Genomic DNA, 22,818 nt, shown 5'->3' on the forward strand with positions numbered 1-22,818 from the left:
AGAATACAGAAATAGGTGAAATTATTGGTACCCTTAGTTTTGAAAATAAAAAAATATTAATTTATTATATCAAATATATTTTAGATTGGAAAGTTCTCCTTAATATTTTTATATAATATATTAGAAAAACATGATTATAATGATCAGTCTATATCTATGCATAAAATACTAATATATGCATATATATTCTGATTGTTATACACACACATCCCATAGGGAGTTATATTAGGAAAAGAATAAAAAATATAACTCAGTGGAGACAAGACAATTTTTTAGGTTGATCAAAGCTGCTTATTGTGTTCCCAAGGTTGTACATCATATAATAAGTACGTATTTGGTTTTGACGATGATAGTAGTAAAATGTATTGTAACTACCATTTACAAACATATAGTAGGCAATATTGCACAGGAGAATTTCAGTTAACATTCCATGAGCTTAATAGAAATTATTATTTAGAGGATAATTTGTATTTCAATCTGAAACATTTGAGTTAACATTTTTAAACATTGGATTGCTGTCAGATAGGTAGACATACTAATGCAGTCTTGGTTAATTGACTATTTTTATATTCCTGTACCTCTTCCTACAGGTACTGTAACTTCTTCACTGAATATTTAGGTTTGTTCTAGAAGGAAGGATTTGTTTTCCTCGAAAATAACAAGATTTAGGAGTTACTCAGGGATTTTTCTATTGCCACTTTTTATATATCTCAGATTGTCATCATAAATAGAGTGTGAGCTTTTCTAAGGCATCAACCATGATTTATAGTTCTCATGTATTCTATCCAGACCAGACACAGCCATGTTTATTCAGATACTGTGTGCTCTGTGGGTGCTCTCGTAAGTTTTATGCTAAATTCTGAGTAAACAGAGTCAAAAGGGCAAATCCCTGCCCTTAGAAATTCATGTACTAGTGGGTAGTAAAAAATCAACACGCAACTAAGATGAACGTGATTGACTCTGTGATTAAAATACAATACAGTGATATGAAAAAAATATGTAATGCCCCATACAAGATTTTATTTTTTTCCCTGTTAAATGGTTTTAAAAGTGCTCTTTAGGTGGGGGTAATCCTGAAAAACAACTTTGTCTCAAAGTTTCCATAAATATCAGTGACTGAGATAGAATAGCTGGTCCATGAAAGAGATGTGGAATTGTAATGGTGGCTAGTATTTTATTTATTTATTTATGCAAGAAATGAGTACAGTCAGAAGCGCGGGAGGGTGGGAGAATTCACCAGAGCCAGAGCGGGGAACAGAACAGGCAGAAGGACCGAAGTACACTGCTGAGGGTGGAAGAGCGGGCGGGCAGGAGAGGTCTGGGCCATGTGGGACCCTCGCTGGCGGCTGGGGATGGAACTGGTGCCGCAGAGGCTGCGGGCAGCTTCGCAACCCAGCGCTCAATCGCTGCGCCACCGGGGAGGCCCAATAGTATTTTTTGAAACTGGGAAAAAAGTAACATTAATGATTTCAAAATTCAGAGTTGAATTATTTAGGACTGGGAACTCCAGGAAATATCCAGAAGAAATTTGAAGGCCAAATATTCAAGTGAGTTAAAAGTGAGAACTCTCAGGCACAGTAGGATTCAAATTTCTGGCCAACAGCTCAATCCTCTAGTTTGCGCAGTGCACTTTTACTAAATCCTGACTATACCTTTCATGTTCGTGTGACCTTGTTAGTTGTTGGGTTAGGAATGATGCAGAAAGGAAAGTCATGAAAATAAATAATAAATGATCTCTGATTTGCATTATGAGACCAAGACAAATAAACTGAGTAGAAACATAAAAATCATAATAAATACTATAAATTTCATATATGTAAGCCATAAATAAAGAAAAGTTACTGTTGTCTAGATGGTTAAACATTTATTGGAAAGAACATTGCTGGTAATCCATCCTGTGGGGTACAAAGGTAAAAGTAGCATGAAATAAGTGTGCAACAAAATTTGCCATACAAATATGATGAAATTAGCATCAGAGTACTAAACAGAATTTCAGAACTTGTTTTTTTTAGAAGTTCCCAATCCAAGCTCCTTAACAGTGACAGATGAGGAAACTATGATCCAGAGAAGCAAAATGACTTACCTGATGGAACTGTAGGATTATTACTTACATTTCCAACTAATAATCTTGAGCTTTTCCTCTTATTTTCTTCCTTTCCTTCCTCTGCTGATACATTTACAAACATGTAATTTTTCATGAACAACCATTCAATATTATGCACCTCTAAGGTCTTTTCATATCTTATGAAAACTCATAACTTACAACTTATAAAATCACATTTTCATAAAATATTAAGACTACAGATTCAATGTTTTAAAATATACTGTACTCTAGAGTCATATAAGACAGTCCTAATGGTTTCAAATGACACTGCATAGTGACCACTATTAGCTTCAATTTATAAAAAAGGAATTTGAGTCTTCCCAAGGCAATGAAAGTAAATTCCCATATGTTTTCTTTCTCTAACTTGTTCCAAGAAATTTGAAGTTGTGGGTTAGCAAAACACAATATGCATCCTTTTTGTGGCATTGTTCAATGAAAATTGAAATAAATAGACTTAATTTGGCATGGAACACTTGTCATCAAGTATCTGACAGTTTTGATTTTTACCACATAAATGGTAGATTGAGAAAGTAAGCACTTGGAAAAACAAATATTTGCATCTTTTCTTTTGAAATTTTTTCTTTTATATATTTTTACATCATTTTTCATTTTTGCACAATGTATACATTTTCATCTTGGTTTAGTCCCCATACAATCCCCCCCTTATTTTGACATAATCCCTCCTTCTCCCCCCCCACAAATGTTTACATCCTGACATATTTGTGCCATCTGAGCTCTCTTAATATCATGGTTTCCTGTTGGTTTTGTTGTGTTTAGAGAAGGATTGACAATAACATCTGTGAATATAGATTAGTGATGCAGGTGAAGGTTACACAGGAAGTAGTTAATGCTTAATGTGTTATTTATAAAGGATTAATTAATGTTTACTAATTTGTAATGTATAAAGGTTTTTAGTTAGATGAATATCTGAATTTCAACATGGCAGCAAGAGTTCTTGTCCACTGCTGAATTGTCTTAAATTTTATCTAAATGATCTAAATAACTGCATGGAAAGATACTTTCAGTAACAACTCAAAATTAAAAGGCAATTTTCTAATAACAAGTGTATTATCAATTAAGTTATTGAAAAAAAATTCAATGGGATTTGCCAGCACATGAAAAAAAAGTAAGATAGAAGTTGCATATCAATGATGTTTAAAAAAATTGGAAATGGTGGGAGATAATAATGAATTATTCAGACAGTTTGGGCATGTATTTGTATAGATGTTAAAATTTTAGGACCTTTGTCAGTGGTGTCTGCTGCCATGCTCATATGGAGGAAGATGTTTTGTTTCATCGAATTGTAACAGGGTGGTCCCCAGGAAAGGGGGAGTTTCCCTGCCCCACCCAAGGGAGGGTGGAGCTGAGCAGGAAGAGGAGAAGCTGCAGAAGAGACTGAGGAAGGAAGCAGGATGGAGCCAGGAGACCTGGAGGAGGCACATGGAGCCTAGAGACAAGTAAAGAAACTGCGCTTGTCTTTTGGTTGTGGACTGGGTGACACAGATGTGGGTGAGACCCGTGGGGAGGTGACAATGGCAGCTTTTATCTGGATGTTGATTTTGCTCTTTTCCTTCTGGGCTTGTCCGGTTGTTTGTGACCCTTTTCTGTGGGTCCCCACTGGAAGATGCTTTAGACTTGTGGCAGGCTTTGGGGCCTTGCTCTGGGCCGACCCCATATGGATGGAGTTTTACCCACGAAGGGATGGGTAACTTTGGGTGCTTCATCTAGAAACTAGACTCTTTGCCTCACCTGTATTGTTTCCTAGTTTTTATTAAAGATCCTTCCCATTAAAGTGTCATATGTTTTGTGTTGATGCGGCGGATGGCAGAACCCATTTAGAATAGGCAGGTTTGCGGGGTTTGGGCTGCCCCTCTCCCTGTCCTATAACAGAATCACAAAAGAATAATGGCAATATTTTACATTTTGTGTCTTTGTATTAAATTCATTTGGATTTTGCATTTCTTGGAGTCTGGAATAAACACTTTACAAGTATTTTAAAATTTTCTGAATACTAAAGTAATATTATAATGAAAATAATTTCATTGAAAATGTCCACTATTTTATTATGTGTATATAATTTTCACATTTTGAGAAAGAAATGATTCTCTTAAATATATTTCAATATATATAAATTACATTGTTACTTTTGATAAAATTTTTATTCTAATAGAAATACTTTTAGTGATACAAATGATCTATCAATTACATAGTATATATCAAAATAAGCAGTGTTTCTTATTTATTGTGAAAAATTTTTTGGAGAATAAAAGTTGAATTATACTGACTTATTTTTCAACCTCTATCAAGAAGAATGTCATAATTTATTATTATAGATTTATTATACATATTTCTAATGGATTGTTTCTATAATTATATAATTTAACTTTGTTTATTACCTATAATAAAGTAATATTTAGTTAAGTAAATCATTCTTTTAGTATACCGCTGTGTTAGTTTGTTACTGTTTTTTTTTTCTAATATTACTTGTCTGAAAGCACAAATATAAGATGACTCTATACTATTGCATATTATATCATAATGTTAAATCTGTGCTATTTGGGATATATGATTATAAAATTAATTGCAAAGATTTTCACCTTTTTATTTGTGTTTGATTAGTTGAAATGGAAATGATTTTTATTCCAATGCTTTTATTTTAAATTTGCTCTGTTATTTATAAAAATTATAGGCTGAGTAGTTTCCAATATGGGAAATTTACTAGAGTTTTCTTTAAGGTTTTCACATGTGTAAATGCATTCATATATACATATTTATAATTGTTGATTTATTTTTTGAAGGAATATCTTTGTGCTTATTAAAATCATATTATTTTTATTTAGGTACCCTTAGTTTACAATTTAGGGATATAGGTTAATGCTTCATCAGATGTATGTTTCCATGCCACACTTCCCACCAAAGTACCCATATCAAATGATTTCACTCATATGTCACATATAAAGAAACAAAGGAACAGACAAAACTAAACCAAAATAAACCCTAGAAATATGATGACAGAATTGAGGTATCAGAAGGAGAGGGTGCAGTAAATACTGCAATACACTGCTGAGGGGAGCAGCAGAGAGACAAGAGAGGTCTGTTGCAGTCACCTCCCTGGCCGGGGATTGAACTCATGCTGCAGTGGTTGCCATATTGTCAGGTTTTAATGATAGCAATTCTGGTAAATGTGTAGTATTACTTCATTGCATATGTGTGTGCTTTTCCAGAAATATAATCAAACATTTTTTATTATATAACAATACATAAAAACTATTTGATAGGTAGAAATATTTAATTATCAAACATGCTCATAATTTCATTCATTTTATTTGAACATGGAAATACACTTTCTTATGAGCAAAGGCATCAATAAGCATTTTTTTAATATTTATTGATTACATTACACAACCTATTCTTGAACCTTTTAACTGGAAGGAAAAATACTGGTATTTGCAAAGATAGTATGGCTTGCATACTTCTTCGAAACATATATTAATGGAAACCACTTTCAATATGTTGTAGAATTCTAGCATTCCATCATTATCATATTTAGTTTCCTACCACAGCACTTCAGTGAATTCCATTTATAGTTCTTAAATAAATTACCTGAGAAAGCAAACTAAATACTACTAAACAATATTCATAATGTTTTGGAGGACAATCTTTCTTTCAGTCTGAAACCCTAAAATCATTGAAAGTAAGTTCAGGTCTTCATTTTTATTTTCAGAAGATAATTTCAATGTAGTCTGAATTGTTCTTGCCAAATAACTGACCCAAAGATACACTTTTCCTGGGACTTAACAAATCAAAGCAAACCTTTGTGTGATTACATTTGCAAGACCTCTCAGAGAAAGGTGGCGATATTAATCAAAAAAGTGATCTTTTTTCCCTTGGAAAAAATGAAGTAGTCCATTTCTTTTAACAGCTCAAAAAAGCAATTTAGTAGCTACCATGAGCCATGATACCCAATCTTCATGGAGTACTGTAACCCTCATGTAATACATGTGTCTGATAAGCAGCATTAAATTTTCAGAGATTTACTGCATAACTGAAAAGAAAACCTGTTCAACCATTTACTCTTTATTTTGATATGGTGTGGTGTGCTGCTCCAATTCTTTTTTTTAGGAAGAACTCATTGTCCAGCTGTTGGAGTTGTTGAACTAAGAGCTGTCTGCTGAGTTCTCTTTTTACAAAATGGAGCAAGTTTGCCCAAATTTATGCACTGCCTGGGGTAGACTGAATCCAATGATTGTTCAATATCCCAACGCTTTTCTGTAACTTATAGTAACTCCCTGTATGTAACTTACTCCCTTAGAATAACTTACAAGAAATCCCCTACAGTGACTGAAATTTTATTATGATTTCAAAACAGTTCAACTTTTCTAACTTCCAAATCCTGTTTCCTTCATTAAGTGTTCTCTTTGAGAAGACTCCCCATTAATTTCCTACATAAATCTCCATCTCATAATCCGCTCCCCAGGAAACGTATTGCAGTAGAGTCAATGCCAGAAGAGTTGCAGGAAAGCAGACTCTAACTCACAAATTTGGAGTTAGATCATTGTTAGTTAGATGCTTACAAATGAGGAGCCCATTACTGGTTGCAGGTGAAGTATTTATAATTCCAGGTATGTGGGAGACATGCAGTTGTTCAAATCTTCACCAATCTGAGCTGATTTAATGGTAGAAGGAAATGTAATTAGGAATTTGAGTTGCATTAGGGGCATCAATTAACAAATGGGCAGTAGATATAAACAGAGCATGGAGGATATCCAGCATGGAGGATATCCAGAATGCCAAAAAAAAAAAAAAAAATTATCATCACTTCTAAAAATAGAAATTCAGATTAAAACTATAATGAGATATCATCTCAGACCAGTGAGAATGCTACATATTTAATAGACCCCCCAATGACGAGTCTTGGAGAGGATGCAGGAAAAAAGGGACTCCTATTACAATGTCGGTAAGAATGTGAACTAATGAAGTCATTATGGAGAAAGCAAACTGGATTTACCTTAAAGAATTTACAAGGGGAATACTATACAAATTGGCAATCCTACTTGGGCATATATCCACAGAATCTTCTATGCAAAAAAAGAAAATAAAAAAAAAGTATATGTTCTACAATATTTCCAGGAGCATTACTTGCAAGAGCTAGGATATGGAAGCATCCGAAATCCCCTTCAATGGATGGACTTAGAAAAAGATGAGGTAAATACATACCATGGAATATTACAAAGCCACAAGAAAGGATGGCATGTGCCATTTTCAACAAAATGGAGGGAATTTGAAAGAATTATATGCCGCAAAACAAGTGAGAATGATAAAAAACAAATATTGATTATTCATATTACAGAAGATTCAACAATTGAAAAACAGTAAACATCCCCCAAACCCTGAGGTTTAAATGGACAAAGATGGTGGGAAAAATGGTGGGGGACAAATGGGTGGTGGTGGGGGAAAAAAATGCTTGGGGGGCTATGAGACCACCAGATAAACATGGACACATCATTAATCCTCTCAGCCAAGGGAGTGAAAAGCAAGTACTAGAGATCCCACATTTAATCTTTTAGTTTTGTTGTTGCTTAAGACTTTGTTTTCCAATAAAGAAAAATTAAAACAAATATTTTAGTATGGGGAAAAAAGAAGTATTAGCTTTGGATTCATCTGCCCAGGGCATTAGTAATGGGGTAGTTTTATATGGTAGCATGTCAGAATCTATGTAACAAAAACAGACCCCAAGCTGAATCTTCGGAAATGTAATATATTATACACATTGTTGTTTATATCCCTTTACTTAAGAAGTTGATAATTTGTCTACAAACTTTATGTGACAAGAGCATTTCCCATCCTGAAAACCAAAATATAGTTATTGAACAAAAAGAAAGTGTCCTGGGCCTCCCTGGTGGCTCAGGTGGTTGAGTGCAGTGCTGTGAAGCTGTCCGCAGCCTCTGCAGTGCCAGTTCGATCCCTGCCAGCTGTGGAGCAACCCACATGGTGAGGCAGACAACCCCTGTCTTGCCTGCTGCTCCCCTCAGCAGTGTATTTCAGTCAACCTGCCTGTTCTGCTCCCTACTCTGTCTCTGGTGAATCCTCTCACCCTCCAGCTCATCTGGCCTATACCTCGGTTCTTGTATAAATAAAAATAAATCTTAAAAAAAAAAAAAAGAAACTGTCCTTTCTTCTCTCACTATTCACATCATATCATTGTTCTTTTCAACTGTAACGGTGTGTTGTTAAAGAAATATTTGTTATTCTCAGCATTTGGCATTTTACTGCTATGCTTACATAGTGCCACTACTGGTGTTTTTACAATCATTTTAGTCATTTCTAGTTTCCTTGTTTATTACATTTTACACATATTTTAAAATGTTTTTCAAGATTCCATTCCCAAAATCCAAGGTCCATTCACCTGATAATAAAGCAAATGTTCACTCTTTTTTGGAGCAACTGACTAAAATGTTAAAATTGGGGTTTAGGGACTCCCTGGTGCCACAGGGGTTAAAGTCTGAGCACTGTCAGGCTATCACCAGACACTGTAGCAGGAGTTCGATCCCTGGCCATGGAGCTACCCACATGGCACAGCAGACCTCTCCTGACTCATCTGCTGCTCCCCTCAGCAGTGTATCTCAGTAGATCTGCCTGTTCTGCTCCCCACTCTGTCTCTGATGAATCCTCTGGTGAATCCCTGTACCTCTGGCCTACACCCCAATTCTTCTATGCAAAACTAAATAAAAATAAAACCTTAAAAAATAATAAAAATAAAATAAAATTGGGGTCTAGCATCATGTCTAATTTTTTGTCAGTCTGACCTTGATTAACAGCTATGTAAAACAGTAAAATATATTGTGGTGTAAAAGAAAGTGAAAAATTATGGTATTGATTTTGCCCTAATCACAAATATTTCTTGTGGAATTAGAGATTTACTTAATATCGCCACCAAAAGTAGTTTATTCAAGTAAAGTGATTTATTTACATTAGTGTTGCTTTGTCATAACATAATTACTTAAAGTGTAATCCATGCATAAATCAAATTAATTAGTACCATAAAACAATAGACACAACAATTCCAATGTTTCCAGCAATCCTAATCAATAATATGAAAATGAGAAAAGAAATGAAAGTAAAAAATCAGCCTCTGTGAAAATGTAAGAAAGCACAAGTAATACAGAAAAATCAATTACCTTATAAAATTGATTTAGTTAGTAGGTGACATTTTATTATATTTGCTTAACTACACAAAATGAATAGTAATTGTAAGCAGACTAATTGAAAATAAAAATGGATATTTATGTGTGTGTGTGTATATAAACTGTGTGTGTGTGTGAGTGTATAAACTGTAGGTTAAGAGTTAACTGTTTTTGCAAGAGCAAGATAAGGAGAGAGAGAGGGAGGGAGGGAAGCAGGGAAAAGAGAAAGGAAGTGAGGCAGGAAGAAAACTCACCTAGAATTTTCACTACATCTGAACTTTTACTAAAACTATGTTTCAAGCCTAATTGCTGTATAGTTGACGTCTTCTTTTAAAAATCAAAAATTTATTATAAAATAATATTCACTAGTTACCAATGTAGTCTATTTTTATTATTTTTTAAAGATTTATTTATGCATACAAGAACTGGGGTACAGGCCAGAGGTGCAGGGGGTGAGAGGATTCACCAGAGATAGAGCGGGGAACAGAACAGGCAGATTGACTTAAATACACTGCTGAGGGAGCAGCGGGTGAGACAGGAGAGGTCTGCTGCACCATGTGGGTACTTCCCTGACAGGGGCTGCGGATAGCTTCATAGGTTGCATCTTAACTCCTTGCGCCACCAGGGAGCCCCAATGTAGTCCAGTTTAAATAAAAGTCTCTGCATTATTTAAAGATAAACAAATAATTCCCCAAATTAAGAACCTATATGAAATCTCACCCACTAGACAAGTCTTTCTTTTGATCAGATGTTTATTTTGTAGGTCTAGGAATATAAGGGTTACACTCCTAGGAAACTTTTACTGAATTACTTTAGTTTCAAATTTTTCAATAACATACTCAATTCTGAGTCTTAAAAAATATCATTATAACAATAATATCAATTATCTTCTTTCTCCTAAATGCAGATACTATCCAATTGTGCTATCCCTCCTCTAATCCACTCTGAGGCATTATTAATGACTTAAATGTTCTTTCACCCTCGTACAATTACTTTGTAATTACTACATCCTTTATATTTTTTTTTCTGTAGACATGAGCATATTTTGACTTTTATATGTTTGAGATGTCATGGAATGAAGAGGCACTAACTCTGAATAATTGTTTTATTAAAGGCACGAGAACTGGAACTCCATTACTGGCATTAGAAGAGGAAGTCCTATATTTGAAACTACAGCTTATATCTCTGGTAAGTGTTCAGAGTGTACTGAATTTGTCAAAAAATAAGATGGATGGATGTCAAGCACCTAATTGGTAGTGTTTGTGGGAATCTCATCTAAGATACATTTACGTTCACTCCAAAAACTAGTAAATAATCAAATACTTTATTTGATACCTATGTTCAAGGATATATTAGAAATAAAAAATAAATATAAGATTTGGTCTTAAATAACAATAAATTCATAGGTTACTGTAGGGGCAGCATAAGCACTGACAAGGTTGTCTATTATCTGAGCAGAGCGTACCGGGTAAAGGAGAGTCCTGGTGGAGCCCTCAGTGGCTTTCTCAGGCTTTTATTTAGCTTTTACATGTAGCACAGCAACCAGGTACACAGCATTCAGGGGTGCCGGGGGACCAGGAGGCCCGAAAGCCTCCAAGCCCCCAGCAAGTCTTCACTCTGGGCTTCTCTCTCTCTCTTATGCTCTTTCTCCTTCTCTCTTCTATTCTTTCTCCTGCCTCTACTTCTCTTGCCATCTCAATACTGAGCCATGGCCCACAGACTAAACAACACAGCTTACAACAGTGTAACAACTGCAGCTGCCCCATCAAGCAGGGCAATCCTAACTGTGGGAGGGCAGAAAAGCCTGAAAAACATTTACCCAACAGTTACACAAAAGATACATGTTTGTTCATACTTTTATATAATTAGATCCTAATTTAAGACATGTTGATGATTTACCAAATGAAAGCTACAAGAATATAGCTTCTTTTCAATGGCGGTGTTCAGTAGAAGTTTCATGGAGGGGGAGGAGACCTCAGTTTCTCAGGGAGAGAAATTAGTTCAGGTTTCAGGTGGTGTTTGAAATTAGAATTAAATCCCAGACATCATATTTAGTTCAAGATGTGTAGTTACTCAGGGCCTCCTTGGTGGCGCAGGCTGTTGAGCGCAGCCTCTGTCCGCAGCCTCTGCAGTGTGGGTTCCATCCCTGCAGGCCAGGGAGGTTCCCACATGACAAGTAGACCTCTCCTGTCTCTCCTGCTGCTCTCCTCAGCAGTATATTTCATCAGTCTGCCTATTCTGTTCCCCACTCTGTCGCTGGTGAGTCCTCTCACCCTCCCGCACATCTGGCCTGTACTCCGGCTCTTGTATAAATAAAAAAAAAAAAAAATTAAATCTTTAAAAAAAAAATGTGTAGTTACTCAAAGTGGTAAAAAGAGGACACTGTTACATAAAAAGTAAGGCTACTAAATGTTTCTGTCACATCAAAATGTTTACAGGATAAGAAATATTGACAGAAATGGCAGAACTAGAAAGTGTACAAAGGGAACCCCCAAAGAAGCAATGGGATAGTGTGCACATCACAATAACAAATAAATGGTGCTAGAAAACTGAAGGTTGTTTTTGTTCCTTATCACCTCTATAGTGGATTGGTAAAAAAGTGTGTTTTTGTCTCTTGCTCATTTTCTAATTGGATCTTTGCTTTTAGTGGTGAATTTTGAGAATTGTTTATATATTCTAGATACTGCTTTTGGTTGGATACCAATGTGCAAAAAACCAACTACAGCTTCTAACAGTCTTTTGTAGAGAAAATAGTTTTAACTTTGATGAAGTCAAATTTGTCATTTTTATATTTTATTTCTAATGAATTATTCTCTAGTATCAAGTCTAATAATTTTGCCAAGATATTCTGTTTTTTTAAAGATTTACTTATTTATACAAGGACCAGGGTACAGGCCAGATGTGCAGGAAGGCGAGAGGATTCACCAGAGACAGAGCAGGGAATAGAACAGGCAGACTGACTGAAATAAGCTGCTGAGGGAGCAGCAGGCGAGACAAGAGAGGTTCTCCCTGCCATGTGGGTTGCTCCACAGCTGGCAGGGATCGAGCCAGCACTGTCATTGTCGAAGCTGCGGACAGCTTCACAGCATTGTGCTCAACTGCCTGCGCCACTGGGAAGGCCCGATTTTCTCCTATTTCTCTAAAAATTTTATATTTAGAATTTTTAGCTTTTATAGTTTTGTTTTTTTAATTCATGACTCATCTATTGGCATGACCTTGCAGTTTTTCTGCGTTAGTCTGTTAACATGGAAAATTATATTATTTGATTCCCAAATATTGAGCCAACCCTTGTTCATTGAATAAACCCTATGAGAACAGATGTATAGTTCTTTTCATATATTGCTGAATTATATCACTAATATTTTAAGGAGTTTCTTGTGTTCCTATTCATGAGGAATATTGGTTTTTGTAGTAGTATTTCTCTGGTTTTGTTGTGAGTGCAAAACTAGCTTCATAAAATGAAATTCAAGGTGTTCCTTCTTTTTCTACTTTCCAGAGTGATTGTAATGGTGTTATTTTTTTTTTTTTTTTAAACATCTGGTTCTAGAGATTTTGCAGGGAAGGGAGCTCAGCTGTTAAATTACCATTTTAATTTTTGTAGCAGTTGTAAGTTATTTGAGTTTTCTATTTATGTTGGGTGAGTTGTGGATGATTTTGTTTTTCAAGGAATTGGTTCATTTCATCTAAGTTGTCAAATTAAATGGTATATATTTGTACAGTATTTTCTCAATTCACAAGGAAGCTACTTAATACTTAAGTCTTCTCACGTTACTATATTTGCAACTGCTGAAATCAGTGGCTTCTCCTTCCTCCTTGGTAGGATTCCATCTACCAAGTTATTTTTTCTCATTTGTCAATATGGACAATAGACAGTATATTATCGCTCTCACTTTTGGCTGCCACTACAATATTGTGATTAGCAATTCATAGCATTATTGGATGGCTTCTGGCTGAAATCTTAGCCCTACGTTCATTCATGGAATCTCTTTAATGGAGTGGAAGCTGAATCACTTAATGTAAGGTCTCTAACACACTGCCATAAATATGTAGTATAAATCTTTCAGCCGCCCCCAAAGTTTTATGCCACTAGTTAACCAGAATGGTTATACTCTGAGGAATGGGAGATGTCTAAACACTTCAGAGATTACTACATTCTGCTTCTGGACAGAGAGCATTTCTCTGGGACATCATATGCCATTGAGGGGTACCAGTAAAGTATATGGTATACTAACCTATCTTTTCGTAAATTTCCTTGACTCCTGAATATATAGTTAGAATTGATCTATTTCCCTTTCATTGGCATACTGACCAATAGAGTAAGAATAATATTGCAATAATTGTGTTGTCAGTATTTCATAGGTAAATGTTGTCCTTATTTGTTCAATAAATACAATTTTCTAAATAATTACTTATTCTTATTACTGAAGTAGCCTAAAAAAGGGGAAATTTTCCATAAAATCTTCAGTATATACTTCCAATCAGGTTGCTCCTCTAGCTTCCTTCTTAGATTTTATTCACTCTGTCATGCATACAGTACAGTTTATATCCTGATCCATGATTACTGTATTAAAGTTGGTTTTTTAAATGAACTTTAAAAAATTATCCTTAATGTATTTACAGCAAATACCATATTTAATGATGAAAGACCAAATGCATTCCCCTAAGATTGGGGGAAATACAAGTATACACAGTCTCACTACTTCTATTTAACACAATGCATACAATATTACTTAAATTAAAAAGAAATAGTTTAAAAGATAAGAACTGATAAAACAAAAATAAACTTTTTAACTAAGATTAATTAGTGGTTACCAGATGGAAAGTGACAGAGGGGGAAAGGGTACAATGTTGTGGAGAAAGTTAGATTTGTACTGTTAAGATTGAATTTAAGATAGTGTATACACATGTTGATTCTCAACAATGAACACCTGAAATCATATATAATGTTACAATGCAATGCTACTTCATTTTAAAAAATGATACCAACTATAAATCTAAGACAATAGACAAGATAGATAAATTTTAAAAATAGAGATTATAATGAGAAATAAATCTGCTCATATTCACTGAAGACATGCTTTTCTATGTGGAAAATTCCAAGAATATATTAAAAACCTTCCAAGAACTAATGAATTGAATTCAATAAGGCTAGAAAATATGGAAGCATACAAAAATTAATCATATTTCTATATCCAAGCAATGAACATTTGGAAATCATAATTTACAGAAATATATTTGTATACATACATATATGTCATTCAAAATAACTCAAAAAGTACAAAATCATATATTTCATATACCTTAGAAGGTCTACATAAACAAAAAAATACATGGAAGACTCAAAATATTAATATCAGGTTTTCCCAAACTTTTCCTTAGAATTAATGCAACATATACCCTATTTTCAGTAAGACTTTTTTGCAAAAACTGAATCAGAATTATGCATGGAAATATAAAGGAACTAGACTAACAACAATAATTTTAGAATAGAACAATGTTTGAAGAAACACATTACCCAATTTTAAGAATAATTAAGAATAAAGCTGTCATAATAAAAAATTGTGTGATATTGGCAAATGGAGATGCACATAGATGAATGGAACAGACTAAATTCCAGAAACAGTCAACACAATTATGTTGAATCAGTCTTTGATAATGGTGTAAGTTTGGGAAAATCTTTGATGGCAACCCAGAACTCTCTTTACTCACACATCACGGGGAAGTGAAACTCACATCCAGTGTAGTCCATATTATCACCAGACAGAAGTTCAGCACTGGCATGTCTCAAGATGGTGTCTCTAAAGATGGTACTGAGTACTGATCCTGAAGTCTCACTCACCTACGGTTAACACTCAATTGATTAGGCAGTTCTGGTGCACCCCATAGAGGGAACTCGGGAGTACAGAAAAAACTTCATTGGAATTGTCATGGAATTGAGGTAATTAGGATCAAATATGGCAAACCTCATTAGTGCAGACTATTGGAGTTGCAGATTTCATTAACAGCTGCCAATACAATGTCCACCATGTTGGTCAGAACCTGCCACACTTGTGCACCAGTGCAGGACATGTACTGATATAGTGGCGGGAGGAGAGTCCAGTGCAGATGCAGAAAATAGAAAAGGGAAAGTGTGTTATCCATATCATCCACTCCTTCTATATTCTCCTGACTTCATGTTTCCCTTTGAAATTGGGCAGTGGGGAAGAAACATTTTGAAAGGAGATAAGGGAAGGACCCACTAAGATTGAAGATTGTATTGCTATCCTTGCAATCCTTGCTTGAATCTATTTACTTTAAGTTTAATCTATTTAGCCTAAAAAGGGGGGTAAATTGTACAGCATTTTAAAATTTAGACATTTATTAAACGTCATAAAAGGACAGTTTGGAGGCAATATTTTGGACAATGTGAATGCCATTGGCTTATCGAAAACACATTACAGTAAATTAACCACAAAGAAAATTTATTAAGTATATCTTTTATTATAGTTCATGAATGTGAAAACAAGAAAATGTGTACTTGAAGTGGAAAACTGATTTTAAATTAAAATTTCCTTGCATCTAAAATCAGAATTATCTTAATTGGCTCACACCACATTTAACCACCAGATGGCGGCAGAAGATTGCATAATTTTAAGCATTAGTCATACGCTCCAGTATGTTTGGCAATGTTCTGGTTCTAACTTTTGGCTCTGCACGGATTCTATTTCATATCCAAATATTATAAATTGTAAATTCTGTACAAATTCCAATTTCTTATAAATATAGGACTGAAATTGTTGGAACCTTGAGGATGTTAAAATTATGAAACTAAAAATGGAAAGAATAATAATATATCTCAGATATTTATTTTGTTTAAAGCATGGGCAAATATTTAAGAAAAAAAAGACTTAAAAGGCAATCATTTGGTAAATTTCTACTATTAAAAATTTTCATGGAGACATAGTATTATCTACATATACTATGAATATTCTTTATATACTATATTTTTTTATCTAGAGAATAAATATATTATGTGGCAGTAACAAACATTTACAAGATAAGAAAATTGAAATGATTTTAATGTTATATCAATGACTTGATATCCAGTATCAAATAAATAGCTGAGTGTTACTTTCAGATGCTTATAATGTCTCTGTAACATTTTTATATTAGGTACAATACACACAAGTGACCTTGATGGATTCCCAAGAAAAACACGAGAAAAGAAAGTAAAAGTCAGAATAAACTTCTATGGTAGACCATTGTCTGAACTAAATATAAATTTTATAATTTCTAACTCTTCTACTCTTTCTTATTTCTTCCTTTGTTTGACACAAGACCTATCATTCATAATTAATTCACTCCACATTAAATTTTTATTATCTTCACAGATCTGTTCATACAAAATCAGGTGTTTAAACTTCCTGCACAACACAAAATCTGAGGTTCTTGAGAGATATTTTTTCATTTACTAGTACAAATATGTTAGTATATTCATTAATATCCTCAAAATAAGAGATTATTGCTTAAGAGATTTTAGGGGACCTAGCTAATGCATGGTGCTGTAAGTTCTTTTTTTAAATTTTCTCTGTGCATTTAGTATACACTTTCACAAAATGCATATTTCAAATTTTCAAGTATTTTAAAAATATTTTTATATTCTCTATAGACAAGTGTATTGACAAATTTATTAGCTTCAGTCAGTGGTTACCAAGCAAAGGGGTTGTGGTGTGAAGTGTTAAAATGTGAACTCTATTTTCAGAATTTAGTACTCTATCCTGTAACAGATAAAGTCACTTATCTAAAAGATAAAGATACTTTCCTGATAAGTTTTACATCTCATTTCAATAAAAATGTGTTTTGAGTCATGGACTTAGGGAGATAAAATACTATACCCAAATTCATAGAGTTAATTAATTGCAAAACTAAGACTTGTACTCTGGTGATTTGTTGATTCATTGATTCATACCATATATTTGTACTTAGGCCATGCCTCTAGTAGACCATACCATCTTATGATTGCTTATGTTTTATACATGACATGACAGAATCAGGGAAAAAATACTTAACTTTATTAGTTAATTTATTGTTCAGTTTTCTTATATATATTTGCAAGCAAATACTATTAAATAGCTGAAGAAAGAAAAGCCCACCTTCATTTTCTTCCATCAGCATCCCAAGGGAAGTCTTCATTTACTTCTTTGTAGTCAACACCTAAACTTCATTCAGAGCACACTTACACTTGAGCTTTTACCATTTGACTCTCTATATCTCATTGATCCAAGTTCCATACTATAGTTTCCTATAAAACACATTTGAGGGTTTTAAGATCAGAAAGATATAAATCAGATGAGTATAGCCACTGTAGGGCAATGAAATAAAAGTCATTTAACTGCACTATTGCTGCCCTTTTCATTCTGTGTTTGCAAAGGAAGAGCCACTCACTAAGGGGCTAGGCATCCAGGAAAACATTAAAATAGACCCTCTGAGCCTTTTAATATTTGATTAGAACATTTTGCTGCACACACACACACACACACACACACACACATGCCTCTCTCAAGGGGTGAGAATAATTTTGTGAGTGATTTTTTATTAAAGGACATATAAAAAATGTTTTTCTAACTTTAACGTTCTTTAAGTATTTTTATTTTTCCTGAGGTTGATGATACATTAAATTCTACCTAAGTACTTGAATGGAGACAGTATTTCTGAGATAAAATAAAAGTTCAAGAAAGAGCTAACCTTCATTTATTGATATAAAATATTAAAGCCTTTATTTTTAGGCATTAAAATTGAAACTGGATTCCAGGTAAGGTTCTCTGAGGTTGATTTGTTTTTGAGAAAAAAATAAAGAAACAAAACCTGAGATAGCTTGCTCCATTATAAATTTTTAATCACAAATAACCAAATAACCAAAGTTTTCAGAGACTTTTTCTGATATCTTTATAAGAATGTGGCTGCAGTTGACAACTAGAAGAAAGACTAAAAGCCAGATTTCCACAGGTTAAAATGTTTAGATAAAGCATGTGTTACCAATGTGCACCAAGGATTTTTAACATTAAATTAGAAACATCAAGGAAATAATTTAAACTTTTATAAGACCATTTGGGGGCCTCCCTGGTGGCGCAGCCGTTGAGCGCTGGGTTGCGAAGCTGCCCGCAGCCTCTGCAGCACCGTTTCCATCCCCGGCTGCTCCCGGCCACCAGAGGAGGGTCCCACATGGCGCGTAGACCTCCCCTGCCACCCGCTGCTCCCCTCAGCAGTGTACTTCGGTCCTTCTCCCTGTTCTGCTCCCTTCTCTGGCTCTGGTGAATTCTCTCACCCTCCCGCACTTCTGACTGTACCCAGTGCTTGTATAAATAAATAAATAAATCTTTAAAAAAAAAAAAAGACCACTTGGTACCATTCATCATGATTTGCCATAACTATAGCTGAGATGATAACAACCTTAAAATTACTGTATGAGAACTGAAAATCTTTGGAAGACAAGTTTCAGAATTTTTACTGTTTTTATCCTAGATACAGTAATTCTCCCTTAGTAATGATATATATTATGCAGTGCATAATTATACTATTAATCTTCCAATGAACAATGCAAATTAGAATAGATGCACAACTCCATGTCACCAAATAAATTATTAATGTAGTTAAATTCAGGAAGGATTGTTTGATTCATAGATTGATTCCAGAGAAAATTATTGCAAAAGCTTTTGTTGTCCTTTTTCCCCCCAAATCTGTGTCTCTTATTCTTCCAACATTTAGTGGAATCTAATTTTAAAAGATGCAGATTTATGGAAAAAAGAATATGAAAAGCTTCCTGCTTTTTCTTATTGATTATTTCATGACTTTTTTGAGTAAATGAATAGATATTTATTGCTTACCTTTGATACAATTCTATTTAATGAGCATAAATAGCCTAAATATTATTTTCTAAGTTTGTGTAGATTTATTCTTCCATTTACTCTTCAACATCTTGTATGGTTACTCTGTGTCATGATTTAGGTCAAGCCCTAATGTAACACACACAATATTACTCTTTATTTTCATATAGCTTATAATATTACAGTGAGAGCAAATCAGACATGCAAGTATTTTTGTAGTGCAATATATATATGTGCAATTATATATAATTAAATAATATGTGTTATATAGAATTATGCAGGTATATATAAAATATATGCAACATTTTATCTAGTTATATAAACTTTAGGAAGGAAAATCATTTGAATTGGATGATAGGAAAATAAGAATTATAGAAAGGTTTTCATTATGTTTTGAGAAATAGAATATTTCAATTTTAACTTTTATTACTTCTGAGTGCTGTGAAATACAACTTTTGAATTTATTTACAATATTATATCCAGTGTTAGTGGCATTCAGAAGGCTATATTTATTGTGTGTTTAGAGAGTTCTTCATTTTGTAACTTAGAGCTATCCATTTAGGCTATTATTGTCAGACTTCTTTGGTTACACCTAAGCTGCTTCTAACCTCTGTTTTGAAGACTACTTCAAAATTAGACAATTAGGCAATTAAGAACATTAGAATAGTTGATGGTCTTGTCTGTAGAAATGGTAATAGGCTTCAGAAGATTAATAGCATGAGTAGAATTTTATAATGGAACATCTGCAGAATAACCATTAAGCATATTTGTCATGGTGATTTTATTTGTAGGTCCTATAAAGGAATGCTCAGTAACCAGCTAATACTTTGTACTGACCAAATAGGTATTTGAAAACCTGGTTTCTTCATGGTTATGTCCTATAGAGAAAGGACATTCGTATTTGGGTAATGAATTATTCAACCAGAACATAATTGACGATAATAGTAGTAACATTACGTATTTTTTAAAGATTTATTTATTTTTATACAAGAACTGGGGTACAGGCCAGAGGCACGGAAGGGTGAGAGGATTCACCAGAGATAGAGCGGGGGAACAGAACAGGTAGATTGACTGAAATACACTGCTGAAGGGAGCAGCGGGAGAAACAGGAGAGGTCTGCTCTGCCATGTGGGTAAGCTCCCTGGCTGGCCAGGACTCGAACCCGCTCTGCAGAGGCTGCAGACAGCTTCACAGCACTGCGCTCAACACGCTGTGCCACTAGGGAGGACCAATGACAGTATAATTTTAATTCACCTGTATCATGCCTTAAGTTGAATATTTAACAGAAACCAATAAGCTTATATAATTACATTCATTCATAGTAAATATTAACTAAATCAATGTTTCAAAGATTTTAACAAAGGAAATACACTTTCAAGATGATTTTTTATGTCATATTAAAGATACAAATTACAGCTGCCTTAATTATAAAGATATACAGCTTATATGATATTTTAAAGTTTGCTGCATACAAAAATGCATGTTCAGACATAGAGTAGAAAAATCCCATTTCTGTTTGTTTATCTCAAGTAATCTCTTTTTTAAAAAAAAGATTTATTTATGCATACAAGAATTGGTGTATAGGCCAGAGGTGTGGGGAGTGAGAGGATTTGCCAGAGACAGAGTGGGGAGCAGAACAGGCAGATTGACTGAAATACACTGCTGAGGGGAGCAGCGGGCGAGTCAGGAGAGCTCTGCTGTGCCTTGTGGGCAGCTCCCTGGCCAGGGATCGAACTCGTGCTACCAAGAGTGTGGACAGCTTCATAAGTTGCGTCTTAACCTCTTGCACCACCAGGGAGGCCCTCAAGTAATCTCTGATGAAATCAGTGCATTGGTCCATCTGCCTGTGAAAGATCTGCCTTTACTGGAATCCATTTTTTCCATTTCAGTTCCATGGCAGAAATTTACTTTAAAACAGCAGAGATTGTTACAGGGCAGCCCCCATATAAATCGGGTTGCCTGACTGTGGGTCCTCACCCACGCGCTTAAATGGACTTATCAATACTCTACTGCAGGCATACATGAAAGGTTAATAAAAGGTTCATTTACAAGGGAAGGGCAAATGAGGAAATGTACAACTCAGGGAGAAAAGTGGGAGACAAAGTTTTAAATGCGTGCTACCTGATCCGCCGATCTGGAATCCCAAATGGCACTCTGAGAGCTGCCGCGAGCCAGGAGCCATGAAGCCAGGAGGCGAGCAAGAGAGCGAGAGACCCCAAGGCCTACGTGTCTGGTTTTTATACCAAACCTGGCTGCTTAACTCCACCCTCAGGTCCCAGCCACCTTCCCTTGGTGGTGACAGGATTTGTCTTTCCCAATGTCCTGATGGCTTTGGTCTGGAGTGGGGGTGGAGTCCACAAAGCCTGCATGGGATTAGCTCAGGACATCCTTTCCCCCTAACAAGATGACTGTGGAAGTGCACAAACCCTCATATATGAATACAAATTCTTGTCATTTGCTCTTCTCTCTGCCCTTGGTTTATATTTGGGGCTTCCTGAGTTGGAATCTGTACCATTTTTTGATCACTTCTAAATATTTGGTGGAGTCATAAAATGTATTACTTGAAAGGGGATACTTGAGTTGGTCGGCTGTCCAATGGTTTGTTTGTGGGGATGGTAATAAGTTCAGTGTAGTGTTGTTGATGGAGTTTTGTAGAGTGCGGGGTCCTTGGGTTCATTCTGGGAAAGATTTCACCAGCGCTCCCATTTCAGTGGCACACGGTGAGTTCCCCAGGCGGGTTTCTCCATGAGACAGAGACATTAGTCATATTTAAAGAGCAGGTTTATTAGGGAAAGGGAAAGGGACAGGTTTTGCTAAGAGAGGCCTGCATGGTTGCAGGCGGGCAGCCTTGAGGAGAGCGGCCTCCGCTGAAGGAGGTCAGTGAGGAGAAGTCCCAGCAGGATACAGGTCACGGGCAGGCAGGGAAGCTGCTGGCCTGCAGAGGAGAGAATTGGGAAGAAGAGGCACCTGCATAGTCACAGGTGGGCAGTGGGAGTGCTGCCCCGAGCAGGTGCACAGACTGCACTGATATAGTCCTCTTCTCTTTAGGAGGGGTCACTCCTCCGTGGAGTGGCCTGTTTGTTGCTGATTTGGGATGACTAGGCAAAACCAGGAAGGGACCAGAGATTCCAGGGTGGGCCCAATATCCATATCTTTACTCTCAGGCCTGTGCCCCACTCCCTATAGCATCTGATGCTGCTTGGGTCTCCTGCCTGTGATAAGGCACAGGTGCCTGAGGGTCACGACCTCTACAGCTGGGTTAACTGTCAAGTTATTCCCCTATTCCCCTCGGTCCCTTCCTTCTTGCTTAAGTCAGGTTTTAGTCTTGTGAGGCCTCCTTTTCAGTTTTTTCTGTTCTTGTCCTCCATCATTGTTGATTCTGTGAATGTCAAGTTAAAGAGAAGACAATGGTATATTAAGAGTTTAATATAGGGAGGTGAACTGGGTTTAGATTATGGGCATGATGTTTGACACATTAATGAGATTTGATATTAACTTGAGGTATTGGGGATGATTATTAGGTATAGCATTAACTATTCTGGTGGCTATATGAAAAATGGCTTGGCTGAGAAAGGATTAGTAACCATGACAATTTGTGGGAGGTGTTGACCACTACAATAGGGTAAAATAATGAAAGAGAGATGATAAAGCATAAGCGACATGAGCC

Source organism: Talpa occidentalis, unplaced genomic scaffold, assembly GCF_014898055.3.
Source record: "Talpa occidentalis isolate TD23 unplaced genomic scaffold, MPIMG_talOcc4v2.1 talOcc4.5, whole genome shotgun sequence".
Taxonomy (NCBI): domain Eukaryota; kingdom Metazoa; phylum Chordata; class Mammalia; order Eulipotyphla; family Talpidae; genus Talpa; species Talpa occidentalis.